The 23962-nt window shown below is 38.6% G+C and overlaps 1 pseudogene; it reads right to left on the bottom strand.

Annotated features, from left to right (window-relative positions):
• Positions 1–692: 692 nt before the first annotated feature.
• Positions 693–23130, bottom strand: LOC125016059 (annotated as a pseudogene).
• Between the last annotated feature and the right edge of the window lie 832 nt (positions 23131–23962).

Here is a 23962-nt window from a genome sequence, read left to right as displayed (position 1 = left end):
ACTGTTTCATACTGCATTTATTTAAAGAAAACATGTAAAATGCCTCTTACAGCTGCACTTCATTTTTTGTTATTGGGTTTTGTCCTGAAACATGTACATAATGTAAAATCTTTTCAACATCAATCCAGAGCCTCAATAACAGCTGGATTTTAAATTAACATCGCACAAATTGTCAGTCTCACAGCTGGTAGTTACAAGCTGAAGATTACAGGGGGACGCAAGAAATTATTTTGAATCTTTCTGCAGTGATACAGCACGAGTGATCACACATACACACTGTGTCCAATCAATGCTTATGACAGACTCACACTTCAGGATGACGCTGTCATCTATCTGCTGCAGCTCACTCTCTTATACCTGGATGGTGGTGGAGGCGCAGTGACAATCACATTCTCTGATTTCTCCAGGGCCTTCAACACCATCTAGTCTAGTTTTATTTAGTCCCAGATCCCCATCTAGTGGTCAGTCTGGGTAACGCATACCAGATCATGGTAGATTTAACGCACTGAGTTCACAGTTTATGCTTTAAAAAGGCGGATCTAAACATCACATTTGTCAGTTAAAATCTTAAAATGGCTAAAAGAACATTTTTCAAGGCAAAGCATACACTGAGATCACTGAACAGACACATAAACATTTCAAATTGTGTGACGCTGGTATTTATGCTTTTATATTTCACTAAAGCACTTCTTCAGTCCTCTCCTTTCTGTCGACTTCTCTGTAAACATTCAACACAGGATCATCAGGACTTGTATCTATGTGTCTCGTTAGTCTCTAACACGTCTGTCATTAAGATCTTGTTCCACCAGCGCTCTCTGAAGCTCTGCAAACACGCACTGGTCAGACTCTCTCCGTCCTGGTAGTCCTCCCTCATCTTCTCTGGGATCAAGTCCTCTGACATCACCTGAGAAGTGGGAGGGGACTGTGTAAAAATATTACATTTTAACTCAACGCCAAATCTGCACCCACCTCAAAGTTACTCTAATTCAGGCCTTGGAGCAGCATGTCTGCACTAAACAAGTGTGTGAGTGTGTTACCTCACCTCAGTGAGAGCCTGCAGTGTTGTTTCTTTGAGATCTTCTCACATCTGTAGTACACTTTGACTGTACTGCAACACAAAGGCAGAACAGGATCCTTAAACAAACCAGACTTAAATAACAATGGCAGTAAAACAAAAACAAAACAAAGATTAACTATTCACCTGCATAATTACCATCTTGAGACAAAGTATGGGTGTTAAGTGAAACAGGAAGTGACGTTAACGTTACCTGAGGTTCTTTTATTCTCCAGCAGCTGCAAACACGTCTGACCCAGGCTGAACCAGTGCCAGGGGTTGAACGGTAGCAGGCTGCACAGCTGCTGCAGACACAACGTCTTGGATCCTGCGGCTCCAAAATGCTCATAGATGCTGACCTTCAGGAGAAGTTTAAATTAGTTTGAATACAACAGAATGACTTGATCCTTGTGTGTTCTGGCTAACGCTGACCTTAAGCAGCAGGAGGCTGGTCAGGTGACAGGTGTTGGAGGCATCTTTGCTCTGGAATAAAACATTATGCAGATGTTATTAATGTAAGGTTTTTGACTGACATCTTAAGTTGCTTTAGTTAATTTGAAAATGTAAACAGTCTGTAAATTTCCCTTTGTTAGTTGAGGTTATGTAAAATCAAATATAGGGAAATACAACAGTAAACAAACAGACCATGAACATGTAAGTTCCTGAAGGGAATGGTTGTTTGTGTGAATATCTCCAACACTGCAGGTGATTTTTCAGTAGGAGCCAGTGACTGGACTTAGAAAGACTGAGCTGAATGACTTTAATTACCTGATAGTTTCCTTGTCTAACAGCCAAGTCTCCTCTAAACTTCTGCTTCTCCAAAGAATCTTCATTGTCCAGAACAACTTGGAATTGATTTTAAAATGCGTCAGTGTATATGAAGCGTCCAACAACTATTTTTCCAGATGGAAATATTCACCTTATATCACCTTCATTAATAAAACGACAATAAAGTGTTTAAACACATCTTAGCTTTTATTTAGACTCGATAAGAATCCAGACATGAAAAAGTAGCATTTCCACATTAGTCCTAATGTTCTATGTGAGAAATAACATCCTCTGTAAATCCCATTCAAGCTAAAGTACACGCTGAAGGATGCAAATATAACTGCTTTGAATAAATAAAATGACACTGCATCCTGAATTCATATGAAATTCAAGTTAGTAATTCATGTCATATAACCATCAGAATACGTTATTATTAGTGAATGAAGTAACTGCAGCAAAGAAAATAAAAATACAAACTGTTAAAAACAATGAAACAAAAACATCTTTATAGACCAGAGTAGAAATGTTGGCTTCATTTCAGCAGCACAACATCTGAAAAGCTGCTACTCTGGGCCAGGACCCCTCACACATCATAAATCAGAGGGACATCCACTACTCAGTAAGTAAAGTCAAACAAGCCTTTTACTCTGCACATATGAAATTAAACTTACTAAAGTCAAACTTCTTCCACCAGTAGTGATTTCCTGTTGTGTCCATGACAGCACTCATGTCACAGTCTTATATTTCTTTCTCTCCTGGACCCCCGCGGTCAAATGTTACAACGTGATCATCATTCCACAAAAATAATTTCTGTGTGCAACTGTAGTGAAGACCCAGCCATACATAGGGACTGTCAGCCTTCCTGGCCTCCAATTCAACCCAGCCCTGAGTGTCTTCATTGAGGATGGACACCAGATCCATGTTTAAGTCTCTGCAGTGGTACAGGGCTTCTTCCCAGGTTCTGTTCTCTCGGACCAGCATCAAGCCTTGAGTAAAGAGAGACATCTGATGAGCTGAATATCGACAATCAACTCAAAAGAGGAATTTTAAAGCTGTACATGATTATATTGTGTAGAGGTTTTAGAGAATAAAAGAGAATCAAACATGAATCAAATCATGTATAAAGCGTTTTGGCCATTCAGTGATGAAAAATAACAAAGAGTTGTCAGTGTGAATGTTTGCTCCTCTATGAGTGGCATCATCTAACATGTTGTATTAATCCATAAACACACACAGCGTGTCACTGATATCACAGTATGAAGAGCAGTACAACTGGTTCTGCTTTTTCTCTGCTTGATGTTTAATACATGTGAAAGTGGATCTCTCCAAGAACAAACTAAACACTACATTCTGCTCTACTATTTGATAGATTTATTCAAAGCTACATTTATCTGTTTCCTTGTTCAGCTCAGTGAATTCAGTGTGTCAGAAAGGTTGTGCTTAGCTCCAGCCTAAATATGAACTTAAAGGCTCCAAATTATATGTGTCAACTATAAATTAGACTCTTTAGTTCACTATTAACACATCTACTATTAAACATATGGTGGATTTTAATCTACAATAGAGACATTTTCTGTAAGTTTGTTTATTGACTGACCAGTGACATGAGAACATTTCATCTTACCATCTTTTTTTGTACAGTAGATCTTCACCTCACACAAAATGACAAAATATTTTCTTTTTAAGTGTACGTTAACATAGCGTCCAGACATGGGTCCATTGTCACATTCAAATGTTAGATTTTTTCCTCTGGTGGTGTCAGAAATAGTTGTACACCTGGATGGAAGAAAGAGAGAGAAACAGATTAGACTGTAAGAAATAGTTCTGTTTCCAGTTCTGTTTGGTTAAGTATCAATAGAAGACAGAATTCTCCACATTCACAAATGCAGAATAATGTTGTTGAGTAAAATTAGCTGCAACTGTTAAAAGTTGTGTTACTGTTATTTAGTGTTACTGAAGGCAGTTCTCCTGAGTACTGTATGCCTATATATTTCCTTATTACCTCATATCACACTTGTATAAGAATGTCTTACCATACTGAATATAATTAATACAGTGTGTATGATAATAGTACAGAAGCACAATAATGCCACAACCAAAAAGGTGATTATTACATTATAACGTGATACAAATTCTAATCCCAGAAATAAATAAAAGATAAATGACAAGCAGCACTAGACTATGGTAACAGGTTGTACTATGGTTCATAGTAGAGTGAAGACATTACACATTGTGTTGGTCAAAGTTTCCATCAGATGAGTTCCCAATGAGGATCTGAGCATTCGTTAGGTTAATACTGTGATGAGAAGTGTTGTTGATGTTGTTACAGGAGATTTCATATAGACCCAGTAAATCTATTGTCCACCAGGAGTTGGACTTGTTTTCAGTGTGAGCACAAGCACTGTAATTCCCATCAACAGCTCTGTCAGAGAAGTGATCGGTGTAGGTTGAAGACTGAGTTGTTTTTCCTCCCTCTATCAGTTTTCCTGTTGTGCAGCTAGCTGTAGCAGAAAACACAAAATAGTTCACTTCATAATATTGACCCATATACATATTTAGCACCAATGCTCTTATACTTTTTGACATGACTCAAGAGATGAAACAGAGTAGAGCAGAGAAATGTATTTAATACTACCTCCTTGGTTCTGAGCAGACGTCCCTTTGAAATGTGAAGTGTCAGAGAAATACATCAGAGTTACTTTTATCATTCTGGTCACGTTCATGATTATTGTTTTATTTTCATTTACATTTTCACATTCATGTTTGACTCTGAATGAAAAGAGCAACTTACCAATCAAACAGAATAACAGCAGAGTCCACAGCATCTTTGCTTTGAAAGAGAAGAAACCTCAGTAACTGTTGACTAGATGATGGACACAAATGACCACAGACCAATGACTGGAAATCACAAAGGATTTACACAAATGTATCCCCTCTATCTGAAAGCACAACAACAAAGAGCTGATAATCCAGGTGATGCTCAGCTCCCTCCAGATCCACCAGTTTTAAAATGAACCCCTCTCCTTGACAAAGCCACATTTATTTCCCTTCCTCCACAGCTTCCCTCATTGAAACACACCAACATCATTCATTCTTTTTTCTGCTCAGATTTTCATCAATAGTCAAATCAGCTGGAGAGTATTTGCCTCTATCTGCATATTATACCCACACAGGTCACTCTGGTCGACACTGTTGATTTGACTTTTGTCATAACATTGAAAGAGTCTAATCCTGATACAATCATCCCACAGATATGGGCCAGTAGGGAGTTTTTAATAACTTAATAAGTTGAAATTCTATCTATCTACCTCCACACACACACACACACACACACACACACACACACATGCATCGGGTGGGACTGTTGTCTTTAATTATATCAACTCCAAAAACAAGTTTTATTCCCAGAGCCCCATCTAGTGGTCAGTCTGTGTAGCTAGTACCTGGTGGACCTCCCTCATCTTCTCTGTGAACATATTGCAGTTAAACTCAACGTCAAATCTCTATCCACCTAAAAGTTCCTGTAACTCAGGCCTTGGAGCAGCATGTCTTCACTAAACAAGTGTGTGAGTGTGTTACCTCACCCCAGTGAGAGCCTGCAGTGTTGTTTATTTGAGATTTAGGTGCTGCAGCTCATCTTCTGACATCTGTAGCACACTTTGACTGTACTGCAACACAAAGGACGACTGCTGCAGCTGAAGGATTCTCAACAGGAGTCTGTGGGAGACGAGGAACCTTGAGGACTTAACGATCTACTGTAAGAGTAGGTAAGTGGATGTGCATTAAATCTGAAGACATTACAAAATGAAATGTATTTCTGTCAAGTGCTTGTGGGAAACTGGTCAACAGTATCTCAACACAGTGGCTGTACCTTGTCCTGATGAAACAGGCACAAGCTTTGAGATGAATCCTGTCCTCACTGAGCTCTGCCGCCTCCTCCTGCTGCTCCTCAGTTAATTACATATTGGTTTCAGATTTAATATACAGACTAAACTACTTTTTTGTTTAATTAAATGACTTGTTGTTTTGAACATGAGGAAATGGTACATTGTGAAAAAAAGGCTATTGATACACCGTCTATATTTGTTGATAAAGTCACAGAATTATTCAAATACAGGGAAATAAAGCAGTAAACAAACAGGCTGAGAAAATGTCAGTTCCTGAAGGGTGAATGCCTCTAATTTAAAACTGAGTCTGCATTTATTATATAAATACCAACTCGAGATTGTCTTTAAACATGACCGTGTCTAAAAAATATATAAACACAACTAGTATAAATATTCATAGATCAAGATCAATACAATTACCACTTCCTAGCTAAGGATAAAGCAGGGGAGTTACTAGGCCTGCAGCCTTACAGGGGCACAGGACCCCACCCAGACCCTAGGCTACATACCTATTCAATATACCTATATTAACATTTAGGCTACTTTATGTAAATCAATCCATCAATCCATCAATCCATCAATCACGTCCATCAAAGAAGTAACTTTGAACTGGGGGAGTTTTCCTGTTTGATTGTGTTCACTCGTGGTAATACCACCATGAATGTACATTGTTCCTATTTTCATGCACAATTTGGTTAATTAGATAATGCAAATGCTGTGGAATAAGTTTACTATAATATGGTATAGGCCATTTTGTTCATTGTTCTGGTTTGATGTTAAAAGGCAGGAGGAAGTATTCAAAAACTCTGTGTTAAATTATTGGTGAGAAACAGGGGTGGTATTAAATAAATTAATGGCCTCTATACACTGCAATTTTAGCAGTCAAACTATTGCAGACACACTATGTGACATGGATCTAATGATCTTTGGTACAACATCAAGTTTGACGTATGCAAATTGTAGCCTACAATGATCGTTCTACTGAATCGCAGGCCGCGCATTAGCCCCTGAGTCAATTAAAAATTAAGGAGTTCCTCAGCATCTCTGTATCCTCTGTATAGACATTTAGTCCAGATAGTTTCACACTGCATTTATTTAAGGAAAACATGTAAAATGCCTCTTACGTTTGGACTTCTGTTTTGTTGGGTTTTGTCCTGAAACATGTACAAAATATGAAATCTCTTCAAGATCAATCCAGAGCCTCAATAACAGCTGGGTTTTAAATTAAATTAACATTGCAAAAATTGTCAGTCTCACAGCTGGTAGCTACAAGCTGAAGATTACAGGGGACACAAGGAATTATTTTGAATCTTTCTGCAGTGATACAGCACGAGTGATCACACATACACACCGTGTCCAATCAATGCTTATAACAGACTCACACTTCAGGATGACGCTGTCATCTATCTGCTGCAGCTCACTCTCTTATACCTGGATGGTGGTGGAGGCGCAGTGACAATCACATTCTCTGATTTCTCCAGTGCCTTCAACACCATCCAGCCTTTGTTGCTGGGTGAGAAGCTGCAGTTGATGGGTGTCAGTGCGTCCACTGTCTCCTGGATCACTGACTACGTGACAAACAGGCCACAGTTGGTTTGTTTGGGTCGTGTCCTCTCTGGTGTCTTCCTCTTCCTGAGAAGGCTGAGCTTCTTCAATGTGTGCAGTAAGATGCTGGAGATTTTCTATCAGTCTGTTGTGGCCAGCACCCTTTCCTCTGCTGTGGTCTGCAGGGGGAACATCATTGCAACCAGTGACACCAACAGACTGAATAAACTGACCAGGAAGACTGGCTCTGTCACTGGCTGCAGAGCCTCTGTAAGAAAGAGATTTACCTCAGACTCACACAGTTTGCCGTTGTAAGAGGACAGAGACACACACACTCTGTCTCTGGCCGTCAAACGTGCTACCTAATCTCTCTATTTGGAACTAGAAAATATATATAAATATAATATATATATATAAATATAAAAATTAGCTCAACATATATTTGCTATAATTAATCCAGAACTCCCCAGTTTCCAAACAAACTACACAACTCCAGCCACACTTGTTTATGTCCTTCAGTATAAACTGTGTGACTAGTTCAGTGTCCAACAACTATTTTTCCAGATGGAAATATTCACCTTATATCACCTTCATTAATAAAATGACAATAAAGTGTTCAAACACATCTTAGTTTTTATTTAGACTCGATAAGAACCCAGACAAGAACAAGTAGCATTTCCATATTAGTCCTAATGTTCTATGTGAGAAATAACATCCTCTGTAAATCCCATTCAAGCTAAAGTACATGCTGAAGGATGCAAATATAACTGCTTTGTATAAATAAAATGACACTGCATCCTGAATTCATATGAAATTCAAACTAATTATAACTGTTTCTGAATCATAACATATTTTTTTTGATGGAAGAATTAAAATGAAATTTAAATAAACCCACAGCCGATAAGTATCCAATTACACTAAAATAATTTATTTACAGCAACAACTGATGTCATATAACCATCAGAATACATTATTATCAGTGAATTAACTGTAGCAAAGAAAGTAACAATACAAACTGTTGGAAACAAAGAAACAAAAACATCTTCATAGACCAGAGTAGAAATGTTGGCTTCATTTCAGCAGCACTACATCTGAAAAGCTGCTACTCTGGGCCAGGACCCCTCACATATGATATATTAGAGGGACATCCACTACTCAGTAAGTAAAGTCAAACAAGTCTTTTACTCTGCACAGATGAAATTATACTCATCACAGTCTGACTTCTTCAACCAGGTGTGATTTCCTTTTGTGTCCATGACAGCACTCATGTCACAGTTTTCTTTTTCTTTCTCTCCTGGACCCCAGTGGTTGAATGTTACGACGTGATCATCGACCCAGAACCAGAAATCCAGGGTGCAGCTGTAGTGAAGACCCAGCCATACATAGGGACTGTCAGCCTTCCTGGCCTCCAACTCAACCAGGCCCTGAGTGTCTTCATCGAGGATGGACACCAGATCCATGTTTAAGTCTCTGCAGTGGTACAGGGCTTCTTCCCAGGTTCTGTTCTCTTGGACCAGCATCAAGCCTTGAGTAAAGAGAGACATCTGATGAGCTGAATATAGACAATCAACTCAAAAGAGAAATTTTAAAGCTGTACATGATCATATTGTGTAAAGGTTTTAGAGAATAAAAAATAATCAAGCGTGAATCGAATCATGTATAAAGCGTTGTGGCCATTCAGTGATGAAAAATAACAAAGAGTTGTCAGTGTGAATGTTTGCTCCTCTATGAGTGGCATCATCTAACATGTTGTATTAATCCATAAACACACACAGCGTGTCACTGATATCACAGTATGAAGAGCAGTAGAACTGGTTTTGCTTTTTCTCTGCTTGATATTTAATACATGTGAAAGTGGATCTCTCCAAGAACAAACTAAATACTACATTCTGCTCTACTATTTGATAGATTTATTCAAAGATACATTTATCTGTTTCCTTGTTCAGCTCAGTGAATTCAGTGTGTCAGAAAGGTTGTGCTTAGCTCCAGCCTAAATATGAACTTAAAGGCTCCAGATTATATGTGTCAACTGTAAATTAGACTCTTTAGTTCACTATTAACACATCTACTATAAAACATATGGTGGATTTTAATCTGCAATAGAGACTTTTTCTGTAAGTTTGTTTATTGACTGACCAGTGACATGAGAACATTTCATCTTACCATCTTTTTTAAAACCGTAGATCTTCACCTCACACACCACGACCAAAGATGTTTTATTGAAGTGTACGGTAACATAGCGTCCAGACATGGGTCCATTATCACATTCAAATGTTAGATTTTTTTCTCTTGTGCTGTCAGAAATAGTTGTACACCTGGATGGAAGAAAGAGAGAGAAACAGATTAGACTGTAAGAAATAGTTCTGTTTCAAACTCTGTTTGGTTAAGTATCAATAGAAGACAGAAATCCCCACATTCACAAATGCAGCATAACGTTGTTGAGTAAAATTAGCTGCAACTGTTAAAAAGTTTAAAACTGTTATTTAGTGTTACTGAAGGCAGTTCTCCTGAGTACTGTATGCCTATATATTTCCTTATTACCTCATATCAAATTTGTATCACAATGTCTTACCATACTGAATATAATTAATACAGTGTGTATGATAATAGTACAGAAGCACAATAATGCCACAACAAAAAATGTGATAATCACATTATAATGTGATACTGATCCTTTTTTTCAGGCGTGGCAGCAATGTGCTTCTGTACTATCATCATATGAACATAGTTTGTACATTTTTCATTTTTACAAATTCTAATCCCAGAAATATATAAAAGATAAATGACAAGCAGCACTCGACTATGGTAACAGGTTGTACTATGGTTCATAGTAAAGTGAAGACATTACACTTTGTGATGGTCAAAGTTTCCATCAGATGAGTTCCCAATGAGGATCTGAGCATTCATTAGTTCAGTGTCGCCAGAAGTGTTGTTGATGTTGATACAAGAGATTTCATATACACCCAGTAAATCTATTGTCCACCAGGGGTTGGACTCCCATTGGGTGTGAGCACAGTGATTGTATATCCCATCAACAGCTCTATCAGAGTAGAGACTTTCATAGGTTGAAGACTGATTTGTTTTTCCTCCCTCTATCAGTTTTCCTGTTGTGCAGCTAGCTGTAGCAGAAAACACAAAATAGTTCACTTCATAATATTGACCCATATACATATTCATCATCAATGCTCTTATACTTTTTGACATGACTCAAGAGATGAAACAGTGTAGAGCAGGGAAATGTATTTAATACTACCTCCTTGGTTCTGAGCAGACGTCCCTGTGAAATGTGAAGTGTCAGAGAAATACGTCAGAATTCCTTTTATCATTCTGGTCACGTACATGATTATCGTTTTATTTTCATTTACTTTTTCACATTCACATTCGACTCTGAATGAAAGGAGCAACTTACCAATCAAACAGAAGAACAGCAGAGTCCACAGCATCTTTGCTTTGAAACAGAAGAAACCTCAGTAACTGTTGACTAGATGATGGACACAAATGACCACAGACCAATGACTGGAAATCACAAAGGATTTGCACAAATGTATCCCCTCTATCTGAAAGCACAACAACAAACTGATAATCCAGGTGATGCTCAGCTCCCTCCAGATCCACCAGTTTTAAAATGAACCCCTCTCCTTGACAAAGCCACATTTATTTCCCTTCCTCCACAGCTTCCCTCATTGAAACACACCAACATCATTCATTCTTTTTTCTGCTCAGATTTTTATCAATAGTCAAATCAGCTGAAGAGTATTTGCCTCTATCAGCATGTTACACCCCCACAGCTCACTCTGGTCGATACTGTTGATTTGACTGTTGTCATAATTTTGAAAGAGTCTAATCCTGATACAGTCATCCCACAGATATGGGCCAGTAGGGAGTTTTTAATAACTTAATAAGTTGAAATTCCATCTATCTACCTAAACTGGTTAGGATTGTTGTCTTTAATTATATTTACTGCAAAAAAAAAGTTTTATTCCCAGAGCCCCATCTAGTGGTCAGACTGGGTAATGTGTACCTGGTGGACCTCCCTCATCTTCTCTGTGAACATATAAACTAAACAAGTGTGTGAATGTGTTACCTCACCTCAGTGAGAGCCTGCAGTGTTGTTTCTTTCAGATTTAGTTGCTGCAGCTCATCTTCTGACATCTGTAGCACACTTTGACTGTACTGCAACACAAAGGACGACTGCTGCTGCTGAAGGATTCTCAACAGGTTTCTGTGGGAGATGAGGAGACATGAGGACATGCAAATTAACTTAAATTACATTTAATTACATATTGGTTTTAGATGCAATATATAGACTAAACGACTTTTCTGTTGAATTGCATGACTTGTTGTTTAGAAGATGAGGAAATGGTACATTTGTGGAAAAAAAGGATACTGATACACTGTCTGTATTTGATGTTAATGTCACAGAAACATTCAAATACAGGGAAATACAACAGTAAACAAACAGACTGGGAAAATGCAAGTTCCTGCCTACTGTGCACAGGAGGCTTTTAGACTGACTGGTCTCAGATAGTGTGGCGCTCTGTGTGAAACTGTGCGCTGTAGAGACAGCTCCTGTATTGCATGCGAATGAGTGATGTGCTGACTGAAAGATGACAGCTTTTGCCTCCAGTTATCCTTTCACTAAAATATGCTGGTTTCATGTTACTGTGTATTTAAAGAAATTTAAATTTGTGAGGGAATAAATAACTAATGATGAGCTATGTTGGTGAATAAACCTGAGTCAAGTATAAAGTAAGGTGTTAGTTGGCAGCACTGTATCCTCTGTATAGACATTTAGTCCAGACTGTTTCATACTGCATTTATTTAAAGAAAACATGTAAAATGCCTCTTACAGCTGCACTTCATTTTTTGTTATTGGGTTTTGTCCTGAAACATGTACATAATGTAAAATCTTTTCAACATCAATCCAGAGCCTCAATAACAGCTGGATTTTAAATTAACATTGCGCAAATGGTCAGTGTCGCATAGCTACAAGCTGAAGATTACAGGGACGCAAGAAATTATTTTGAATCTTTCTGCAGCTGATACAGCACGAGTGATCACACATACACACTGTGTCCAATCAATGCTTATGAACAGACTCACACTTCAGGATGACGCTGTCATCATCTGCTGCAGCTCACTCTCTTATACCTGGATGGTGGTGGAGGCGCAGTGACAATCACATTCTCTGATTTCTCCAGGGCCTTCAACACCATCTAGTCTAGTTTTATTTAGTCCCAGACCCCATCTAGTGGTCAGTCTGGGTAACGCATACCAGATCATGGTAGATTTAACGCACTGAGTTCACAGTTTATGCTTTAAAAAGGCGGATCTAAACATCACATTTGTCAGTTAAAATCTTAAAATGGCTAAAAGAACATTTTTCAAGGCAAAGCATACACTGAGATCACTGAACAGACACATAAACATTTCAAATTGTGTGACGCTGGTATTTATGCTTTTATATTTCACTAAAGCATCTTCTTCAGTCCTCTCCTTTCTGTCGACTTCTCTGTAAACATTCAACACAGGATCATCAGGACTTGTATCTATGTGTCTCGTTAGTCTCTAACACGTCTGTCATTAAGATCTTGTTCCACCAGCGCTCTCTGAAGCTCTGCAAACACGCACTGGTCAGACTCTCTCCGTCCTGGTAGTCCTCCCTCATCTTCTCTGGGATCAAGTCCTCTGACATCACCTGAGAAGTGGGAGGGGACTGTGTAAAAATATTACATTTTAACTCAACGCCAAATCTGCATCCACCTCAAAGTTACTCTAATTCAGGCCTTGGAGCACCATGTCTGCACTAAACAAGTGTGTGAGTGTGTTACCTCACCTCAGTGAGGGCCTGCAGTGTTGTTTCTTTGAGATCTTCTCACATCTGTAGTACACTTTGACTGTACTGCAACACAAAGGCAGAACAGGATCCTTAAACAAACCAGACTTAAATAACAATGGCAGTAAAACAAAAACAAAACAAAGATTAACTATTCACCTGCATAATTACCATCTTGAGACAAAGTTTGGGTGTTAAGTGAAACAGGAAGTGACGTTAACGTTACCTGAGGTTCTTTTATTCTCCAGCAGCTGCAAACACGTCTGACCCAGGCTGAACCAGTGCCAGGGGTTGAACGGTAGCAGGCTACACAGCTGCTGTAGACACAATGTCTTCGATCCTGTGGCTCCAAAATGCTCATAGATGCTGACCTTCAGGAGAAGTTTAAATTAGTTTGAATACAACAGAATGACTTGATCCTTGTGTGTTCTGGCTAACGCTGACCTTAAGCAGCAGGAGGCTGGTCAGGTGACAGGTGTTGGAGGCTTCTTTGCTCTGGAATAAAACATTATGTAGATGTTATTAATGTAAGGTTTTTGACTGACATCTTAAGTCGCTTTAGTTAATTTGAAAATGTAAACAGTCTGTAAATTTCCCTTTGTTAGTTGAGGTTATGAAAAATCAAATATAGGGAAATACAACAGTAAACAAACAGACCATGAACATGTAAGTTCCTGAAGGGAATGGTTGTTTGTGTGAATATCTCCAACACTGCAGGTGATTTTTCAGTAGGAGCCAGTGACTGGACTTAGAAAGACTGAGCTGAATGACTTTAATTACCTGATAGTTTCCTTGTCTAACAGCCAAGTCTCCTCTAAACTTCTGCTTCTCCAAAGAATCTTCATTGTCCAGAACAACTTGGAATTGTTTTTAAAATGCGTCAGTGTATATGAAGCGTCCAACAACTAATTTTCCAGATGGAAATATTCACCTTATATCACCTTCATTAATAAAACGACAATAAAGTGTTTAAACACATCTTAGCTTTTATTTAGACTCGATAAGAATCCAGACATGAAAAAGTAGCATTTCCACATTAGTCCTAATGTTCTATGTGAGAAATAACATCCTCTGTAAATCCCATTCAAGCTAAAGTACACGCTGAAGGATGCAAATATAACTGTTTTGTATAAATAAAATGACACTGCATCCTGAATTCATATGAAATTCAAACTAATTATAACTGTTTCTGAATCATAACATATTTTTTTTGATGGAAGAATTAAAATTAAATTTAAATAAACCCACAGCCGATAAATATCCAATTACACTAAAATAATTTATATGAATATGCCGCAAAACACACAGCAACAACTGATGTCATATAACCATCAGAATACATTATTATCAGTGAATTAACTGTAGCAAAGAAAATAACAATACAAACTGTTGAAAACCAAGAAACAAAAACATCTTTATAGACCACAGTAGAAATGTTGGCTTCATTTCAGCAGCACTACATCTGAAAAGCTACTACTCTGGGCCAGGACCCCTCACATATGATATAATAGAGGGACATCCACTACTCAGTAAGTAAAGTCAAACAAGTCTTTTACTCTGCACAGATGAAATTATACTTATAATAGTCTGTCTTCTTCAACCAGGTGTGATTTCCTGTTGTGTCCATGACAGCACTCATGTCACAGTTTTCTTTTCCTTCCTCTCCTGGACCCCAGTGGTTGAATGATACGACGTGATCATCGACCCAGAACCAGAAATCCAGGGTGCAGGTGTAGTGAAGACCCAGCCATACATAATGACTGTCTGCCTTCCTGGCCTCCAACTCAACCCAGCCCTGAGTGTCTTCATCGAGGATGGACACCAGATCCATGTTTAAGTCTCTGCAGTGGTACAGGGCTTCTTCCCAGGTTCTGTTCTCTCGGACCAGCATCAAGCCTTGAGTAAAGAGAGACATCTGATGAGCTGAATATAGACAATCAACTCAAAAGAGAAATTTTAAAGCTGTACATCGTTATGTTGTGTAGAGGTTTTAGAGAATAAAAAATAATCAAACATGAATCAAATAATGTTTAAAGCGTTGTGGCCATTCAGTGATGAAAAATAACAAAGAGTTGTCAGTGTGAATGTTTGCTCCTCTATGAGTGGCATCATCTAACATGTTGTATTAATCCATAAATACGCACAGCGTGTCACTGATATCACAGTATGAAGAGCAGTAGAACTGGTTCTGCTTTTTCTCTGCTTGATATTTAATACATGTGAAAGTGGATCTCTCCAAGAACAAACTAAATACTACATTCTGCTCTCCTATTTGATAGATTTATTCAAAGCTACATTTATCTGTTTCCTTGTTCAGCTCAGTGAATTCAGTGTGTCAGAAAGGTTGTGCTTAGCTCCAGCCTAAATATGAACTTAAAGGCTCCAAATTATATGTGTCAACTGTAAATGAGACTCTTTAGTTCACTATTAACACATCTACTATTAAACATATGGTGGATTTTAATCTGCAATAGAGACATTTTCTGTAAGTATGTTTACTGACTCACCAGTGACATGAGAACATTTCATCTTACCATCTTTTTTTGTACTGTAGATCTTCACCTCACACACCACGAGAGAAGATGTTTTATTAAAGTGTACAGTAACATAGCGTCCAGACATGGGTCCATTGTCACATTTAAATGTTTGATTTTTTCCATTGGTGGTGACAGAAATAGTTGTACACCTGGATGGAAGAAAGAGAGAGAAACAGATTAGACTGTAAGAAATAGTTCTGTTTCCAGCTCTGTTTGGTTAAGTATCAATAGAAGACAGAAATCCCCACATTCATAAATGCAGCATAACATTGTTGAGTAAAATTAGCTGCAACTGTTAAAAAGTTTAAAACTGTTATTTAGTGTTACTGAAGGCAGTTCTCCTGAGTACTTCATACCTATATATTTCCTTATTACCTCATATCACACTTTTATCAGAATGTCTTACCATACTGAATATAATTAATACAGTGTGTATGATAATAGTACAGAAGCACAATGCTGCCGCAACCAAAAAGATGATTGTTACATTATAACATGATACTGATCCTTTTTTTTCCAGGCGTGGCAGCAATGTGCTTCTGTACTATCATCATATGCACATAGTTTGTACATTTATAATTTTTACAAATTCTAATCCCAGAAATAAATAAAGGATAAATCACAAGCAGCACTAGACTATGGTAACAGGTTGTACTATGGTTCATAGTAGAGTGAAGACATTACACTTTGTGTTGGTCAAAGTTTCCATCAGATGAGTTCCCAATGAGGATCTGAGCATCCTTTAGTTCAGTATTGCCAGAAGTGTTGTTGATGTTGATACAAGAGATTTCATATAGACCCAGTAAATCCATTGTCCACCAGGGGTTGGACTCCTCTCTGGTGTGAGCACAAGCACCGTATATCCCATCAACAGCTTTGTCAGAGGAGAGAGTGTTGTAGGTTGAAGACTGATTTGTTTTTCCTCCCTTTATCAGTTTCCCTGTTGTGCAGCTAGCTGTAGCAGAAAACACAAAACAGTTCACTTCATAATATTGACCCATATACATATTCATCATCAATGCTCTTATACTTTTTGACATGACTCAAGAGATAAAACAGAGTAGAGCAGAGAAATGTATTTAATACTACCTCCTTGGTTCTGAGCAGACGTCCCTGTGAAATGTGAAGTGTCAGAGAAATACATCAGAATTCCTTTTATCATTCTGGTCACGTACATGATTATTGTTTTATTTTCATTTACTTTTTCACATTCCCATTTGACTCTGAATGAAAGGAGCAACTTACCAATCAAACAGAAGAACAGCAGAGTCCACAGCATCTTTGCTTTGAAAGAGATGAAACCTCAGTAACTGTTGACTAGATGATCCACACAAATGACCACAGACCAATGACTGGAAATCACAAAGGATTTGCACAAATGTATCCCCTCTATCTGAAAGCACAACAAAGAGCTGATAATCCAGGTGATGCTCAGCTCCCTCCAGATCCACCAGTTTTAAAATGAACCCCTCTCCTTGACAAAGCCACATTTATTTCCCTTCCTCCACAGCTTCCGTCATTGAAACACACCAACATCATTCATTCTTTTTTCTGCTCAGATTGTTATCAGTAGTCAAATCAGCTGAAGAGTATTTGCCTCTATCAGCATATTATACCCACACAGCTCAGTCTGGTCGATACTGTTGATTTGACTGTTGTCATAACATTGAAAGAGTCTAATCTTGATACAATCATCACACAGATATGGGCCAGTAGGAAGTTTTTAATAACTTAATAAGTTGAAATTCTATCTACCTACCTAAACTGGTTTGGATTGTTGTCTTTAACTATATCTACTGCAAAAAAAAATGGTTTTATTCCCAGAGCCCCATCTAGTGGTCAGTCTGGCTAACTAGTACCTGGTGGACCTCCCTCATCTTCTCTGTGAACATATTACATTTTAACTCAACGTTAAATCAGTATCCACCTCAAAAGTTTCTGTAATTCAGGCCTTGGAGCAGCATGTCTGCACTAACCAAGTGTGTGAGTGTGTTACCTCACCTCAGTGAGAGCCTGCAGTGTTGTTTATTTGAGATTTAGTTGCTGCAGCTCATCTTCTGACATCTGTAGCACACTTTGACTGTACTGCAACACAAAGGACAACTGCTGCAGCTGAATGATTCTCAACAGGAGTCTGTGGGAGACGAGGAAACTTGAGGACATAATGATCTACTGTTAGAGTAGGTAAGTGGATGTGCATTAAATTTGAGGACATTACAAAAGTAAATGTATTTCTGCAAAGTTCTTGTGGGAAACTGGTCAACAGTATCTAAACACAGTGGCTGTACCTTGTCCTGATGAAACAGCCACAAGCTTTGAGATGAATCCTGTCCTCACTGAGCTCTGCCGCCTCCTCCTGCTGCTCCTCAGTCGCCCCATCCTCCTGATCTGCTTCTGAAGTACGAACTTGTCTTATTTAAACAATGTGACATACAGTATAAAGAATATGACTGCTCAGCAGTGAATTTGAAATCAGACAAAGAATTAGCAGCAAATCAGCCAAGTCCAGTGTCCTGTCTCTCTGTCCCAGTTTGATGCAGCATCGGGCCATTCCCTCCAGTACATCTCGTCTGATGGTCAGGTTGTTGTCAGCGATCCACTGCAGGCAGCTGCTGTATGCCTCCAAGGCTTTCTGAACCACACACACCACAAGAACAGAAACACAGACACTTTTAAATCATGAGAGCAGACGGTGTTCTCTCAAAATAAAGCAGATTTAAGATTTCACTCCTTCAGTCTGGTTCCTCAAGAGTAAAAATGTATCTAAATATCTGCTCAGAAGACTTTTTTTAAAGCAGGTCAGGTAAATGTTACTGTTGTACAACATGCTGCAAATTAACTTAAATTACATTTATTTACATATTGGTTTTAGATGCAATATATAGACTAAACTACTTTTCTGTTGAATTGCATGACTTGTTGGTTTGAAGATAAGGAAATGGTACATTTGTGGGAAAAAAGGGATACTGATACACTGTCTGCATTTGTTGATAATGTCACAGAAACATTCAAATACAGGGAAATACAACAGTAAACAAACAGACTGGGAACATGCAAGTTCCTGAAGGGAATGGTTGTTTGTGTGAATACCTCCAACACTGCAGGATTTAGAAAGAAAGACTGAGCTGAATGACTTTAATTATCTGATAGTTCCTGTGTCTAACGGCCAAATCTCCCCTGAACTTGTAGACTTTCTGCTTCTCCAAAGAATCGTCAGTATCCAGAGCAACTTGGAATTGTTTTTAAAATGCATCAGTGTCTAAAAATATATGAAAACAGCTAGTTTTTATATTTGTAGTTCAATATGGCCTGATGAATCTGGTCTCAGAAAACACAGAGTCGTCAAACGTGCTCCCTAATCTCTCCATCCGGAACTAGAACATATATATAAATATAAAAATGAGTTCAACATTTATTCGCTACAATTAATCAAGAACTCCCCAGTTTCCCCAGTCCAGGCCAAGGACCCCCAAACTGATGGAGAGATTAAGTAGGGACCCTCCTACTACCTACTATATGTGTTCTATATTAAACTGAACCTAGTGCTTTTTATAAATATACATGATTGTCATCATTTTGCATTCAATATTAAGCTATTCAAATAATACACAGATTCAAATAACCTTCTTTCATTCCAAACATGTACAATAGTAGGGTAACCATGCAACTGCCATAAACATACCTGACCGTTATACATAATTGACAGATAAAGAAAATAATTGACAGCTTCACCTGGGGACTGAATAGGCTCTCTTGGCCAAATGCGGGAATCTGACAGAGTAGGTGTAATTTGTGGCCTCGTGATTGGCTCAGCAGCCATAGGGGTGGGGCCTACTGTGCACAGGAGGCTTTTAGACTGACTGGTCTCAGATAGTGTGGTGCTCTGTGTGAAACTGTGCGCTGTTGAGACAGCTCCTGTATTGTATGCAAATGAGTGATGTGCTGACTGAAAGATGACAGCTTTTGCCTCCAGTTATCCTTTCACTTAAATATGTTGGATTCATGTTACTGTGTATTTAACCTCCTGATACCCAGCAATTCACTTTTGTCCACTCTAGTTGACATTAAGGTTTTTGCTAACATCTCTCATACTATACATGTCACTAACAAGTCCTAGTGTTCCTTAAAGAGGACAACTGAGGCTGTTTATTTTTTGAATCTAATAAAACAATTGAGGAAAAAATGTTAACACATTCATTAGAAGGATGGATGTAAAAAAAAAACACGTGCATAAGTGTTCTCAAGTGAACTATCCCTTTAACATTTTTATGTTAATTGTGCTTAATTATTGAGTGTGTTTTGTCTTTCTCTTAAGGTTTATTCCCGTGTTGGAAGAATGCAGAATTACACCAGATGATGCTGTCCTAAGCTGTAGAGACTGGAGCCCACTGCAGTACTTCCAGCAGTACATTGATGCACAACTAATTCAGGATCTGTCTGTCTTCACCAACCAGCGCATGGCACAGGATTCAGGCTGCAGCTTGAACACAACACCAGAAGAGATCAAGACCTTTCTAGGAATCTCAGTGTACATGGCATGCCTTGGATATCCAAGAATTAAAATGTATTGGGCTGCCAAAACAAGAGTCCCTTTTATAACTGACTCAATGACACAAGATCGTTTTTACAAGATCAGATCTTCACTTAAAGTGGTCAATGATATGGATGTGCCAGAAGATGAGAAGAAAAGGGATCTGCTTTGGAAAGTAAGATCACTCCTCAAGAGAGTGCTCCAAGGTTGTCTCATCCTACCCAGGCCAGCAAAGGTCTACATTGATGATCCCTTCACAGGTAGATGTCCAGTTTGTCAATACCTTCCTGGTAAACCAAATCCAACAGGATTAAAGGTATTTGTTCTTGCAACTCCAAGTGGCCTTGTGTTGGACTTTGAGCCCTACCAAGGAAAGAACACCTTTGTTGGAGACCAGCAAATGGGAATAGGTGCAGATGCAGTCCTGCGTTTGACTTAGATAGTTTCCAGAGGAACACTGGTGTACTTTGATTGGTGTTTTACCACCATCAAGCATCTGGAGGCTCTTCTGGAAAGGGGCCTTCCTGCTACAGGAACAATTCAGAAAAATCAAATTCCAAAAGAGTGCCACTTCACTGTTGACAAGGTCCTGAGCAAAAAAGGGAGAGGGTCATCAGAAATGATTGTACAGAGACCTCATGAAACCGCACGCACCAAGTGGGTTGACAACAAGCCTGTTGTCATGGTATTGACCGTCCATGGGATTGAGCCACAGGACACCTGTTCCATATGGTCAAAAAGAGAAAACAAACAAGTCCAAGTCCCAGGACCTGCAATGGAAGAAGAAATCACAAAAGGTTCAGATGAAACGTTACAAAAAGATAAATCTAGAGTTGCTATTTGTTTTGTATTTTCCTTGATGATTCCAGTGGATCTTTCCATGTACATACTCAGCCTTAAAATGTTTCACGCTTGAGAACATGAAAATCCTGTTGTCCACTACAGTGGACATGTTATAAAATTTGAATAAATTTAAGTTTTAAAAAAAATCTTTGCAATGTGCTTTTTACCACCATGTATAATTAAAACACTTTTATTCCCCTGGGTCTCAGGAGGTTAAAGAAATTTAAATTTGTGGCGGAATAAATAACAAATGATTAGCTATGTTGGTGAATAAACCTGAGTCAAGTATAAAGTAAAAGTAAAGCCAATGTGTTAGTTGGCAGCACTGTATCCTCTGTACAGACATTTAGTCCAGACTGTTTCATACTGCATTTATTTAAAGAAAATGTGTAAAATGCTTTTTTGTCCTGAAACATGTACATAATGTAAAATCTTTTCAACATCAATCCAGAGCCTCAATAACAGCTGGGTATTACATTAACATTGCAAAAATTGTCAGTGTCGCATAGCTACAAGCTGAAGATTACAGGTGACGCAAAGAATTATTTTGAATCTTTCTGCAGTGATACAGCACGAGTGATCACACATACACACTGTGTCCAATCAATGCTTATGACAGGCTCACACTTCAGGATGACGCTGTCATCTATCTGCTGCAGCTCACTCTCTTATACCTGGATGGTGGTGGAGGCGCAGTGACAATCACATTCTCTGATTTCTCCAGTGCCTTCAACACCATCCAGCCTTTGTTGCTGGGTGAGAAGCTGCAGTTGATGGGTGTCAGTGCGTCCACTGTCTCCTGGATCACTGACTACGTGACAAACAGGCCACAGTTTGTTTGTTTGGGTCGTGTCCTCTCTGGTGTCTTCCTCTTCCTGAGAAGGCTGAGCTTCTTCAATGTGTGCAGTAAGATGCTGGAGATTTTCTATCAGTCTGTTGTGGCCAGCACCCTTTTCTCTGCTGTGGTCTGCAGGGGGAACATCATTGCAACCAGTGACACCAACAGACTGATTTAACTGACCAGGAAGACTGGCTCTGTCACTGGCTGCGGAGAGGAAACTTTTGAAGTGGTGGTAGAGAGGAGGACACTAAACAAACTGTTATCAACCATGGATAACCCTGACCACCCTCTCTACCAGATAACAGACAGACAACGTAGCACATTCTATCCATCCATCCATCCATCCATCCAGTTTTATTTAGTCCTAGAGCCCCATCTAGTGGTCTGTCTGGGTAAAGCGCACCAGATCATGGTAGATTTAACACACTGACTTCACAGTTTATGCTTTAAAAAGGTGGATTTAAACATCACATGTGTCAGTTAAGATCATTTAAATCTTTTAAAATCGCTAAAAGAACATTTATTACTGAATAGATTCACAGACATTTCAAATTGAGTGACGCTGGGATTTATACTTTCATATTTGACTGAAGCATCTTCTTCAGTCCTCTCCTCTCTGTCGACTTCTCTGTAAACATTCAACACAGGATCAACAGGACTTGTATCTTTTTACATCTCAGAACATGGCATGGCAGAACAGGATCCTAATAACACACCACACTTAACAACAGAACAACAAACAAAAAAAACAACAAAAACAAAACAAAGATCAACTATTCACCTGCATAATCACCATCTTGAGAGCAAGTACGGGTGTTAAGTGAGACAGGAAGTGACGTTAACGTTACCTGAGGTTCTTTTATTCTCCAGCAGCTGCAAACACGTCTGACCCAGGCTGAACCAGTGCCAGGGGTTGAACGGTAGCAGGCTACACAGCTGCTGCAGACACAATGTCTTGGATCCTGCGGCTCCAAAATGCTCATAGATGCTGACCTTCAGGAGAAGTTTAAATTAGTTTGAATACAACAGAATTACTTGATCCTTGTGTGTTGTGGCTAACGCTGACCTTAAGCAGCAGGAGGCTGGTCAGGTGACAGGTGTTGGAGGCTTCTTTGCTCTGGAAAAAAAGATTATGTAGATGTTATTACTGTAAGGTTTTTGAATGACATCTTAAGTCGCTTTAGTTAATTTTAAAATGTAAACAGTCTGTAAATTTCCCTTTGTTAGCTGAAGTTATGAAAAATCCAATATAGGGAAATAAAGCAGTAAACAAACCGACCATGAACATGTAAGTTCCTGAAGGGAATGGTTGTTTGTGTGAATACCTCCAACACCGCAGGTGATTTATCAGTAGGAGCCAGTGACTGGACTTAGAAAGACTGAGCTGAATGACTTTAATTACCTGATAGTTTCCTTATCTAACGGCCAAGTCTCCTCTAAACTTCTGCTTCTCCAAAGAATCTTCATTGCCCAGAACAACTTGGAATTGTTTTTAAAATGCGTCAGTGTATATGAAGCGTCCAACAACTAATTTTCCAGATGGAAATATTCACCTTATATCACCTTCATTAATAAAACGACAATAAACTCTAAAAACACATCTTAGCTTTTACTTAGACTCGATAAGAATCCAGACATGAAAAAGTAGCATTTCCATATTAGTTCTAATGTTCTATGTGAGAAATAACATCCTCTGTAAATCCCATTCAAGCTAATGTACACGCTGAAGGATGCAAATATAACTGCTTTGTATAATAAAATGACACTGCATCCTGAATTCATATGAAATTCAAACTAATTACAACTGTTTCTGCATCATTGATAACATTTTTTCTTTTTGATAGAAGAATTAAAATGAAATTTAAATAAACCCACAGCCGATAAGTATCCAATTACACTACAATAATTTATGTGAATATGCAGCAAAAACACACAGCAACAACTGATGTCATATAACCATCAGAATACATTATTATCAGTGAATTAACTGTAGCAAAAAACACAAACTGTTGAAAACCAAGAAACAAAAACATCTTTATAGACCAGAGTAGAAATGTTGGCTTCATTTCAGCAGCACTACACTGAAAATCTGCTACTCTGGACCAGGACCCCTCACATAT

Source organism: Mugil cephalus, chromosome 11 (genome assembly GCF_022458985.1).
Source record: "Mugil cephalus isolate CIBA_MC_2020 chromosome 11, CIBA_Mcephalus_1.1, whole genome shotgun sequence".
In the NCBI taxonomy this organism is placed as follows: Eukaryota; Metazoa; Chordata; class Actinopteri; order Mugiliformes; family Mugilidae; genus Mugil; species Mugil cephalus.
Note: the sequence above shows the minus strand (reverse complement) of the source record. Positions and strands in the feature narration are given on the sequence as shown.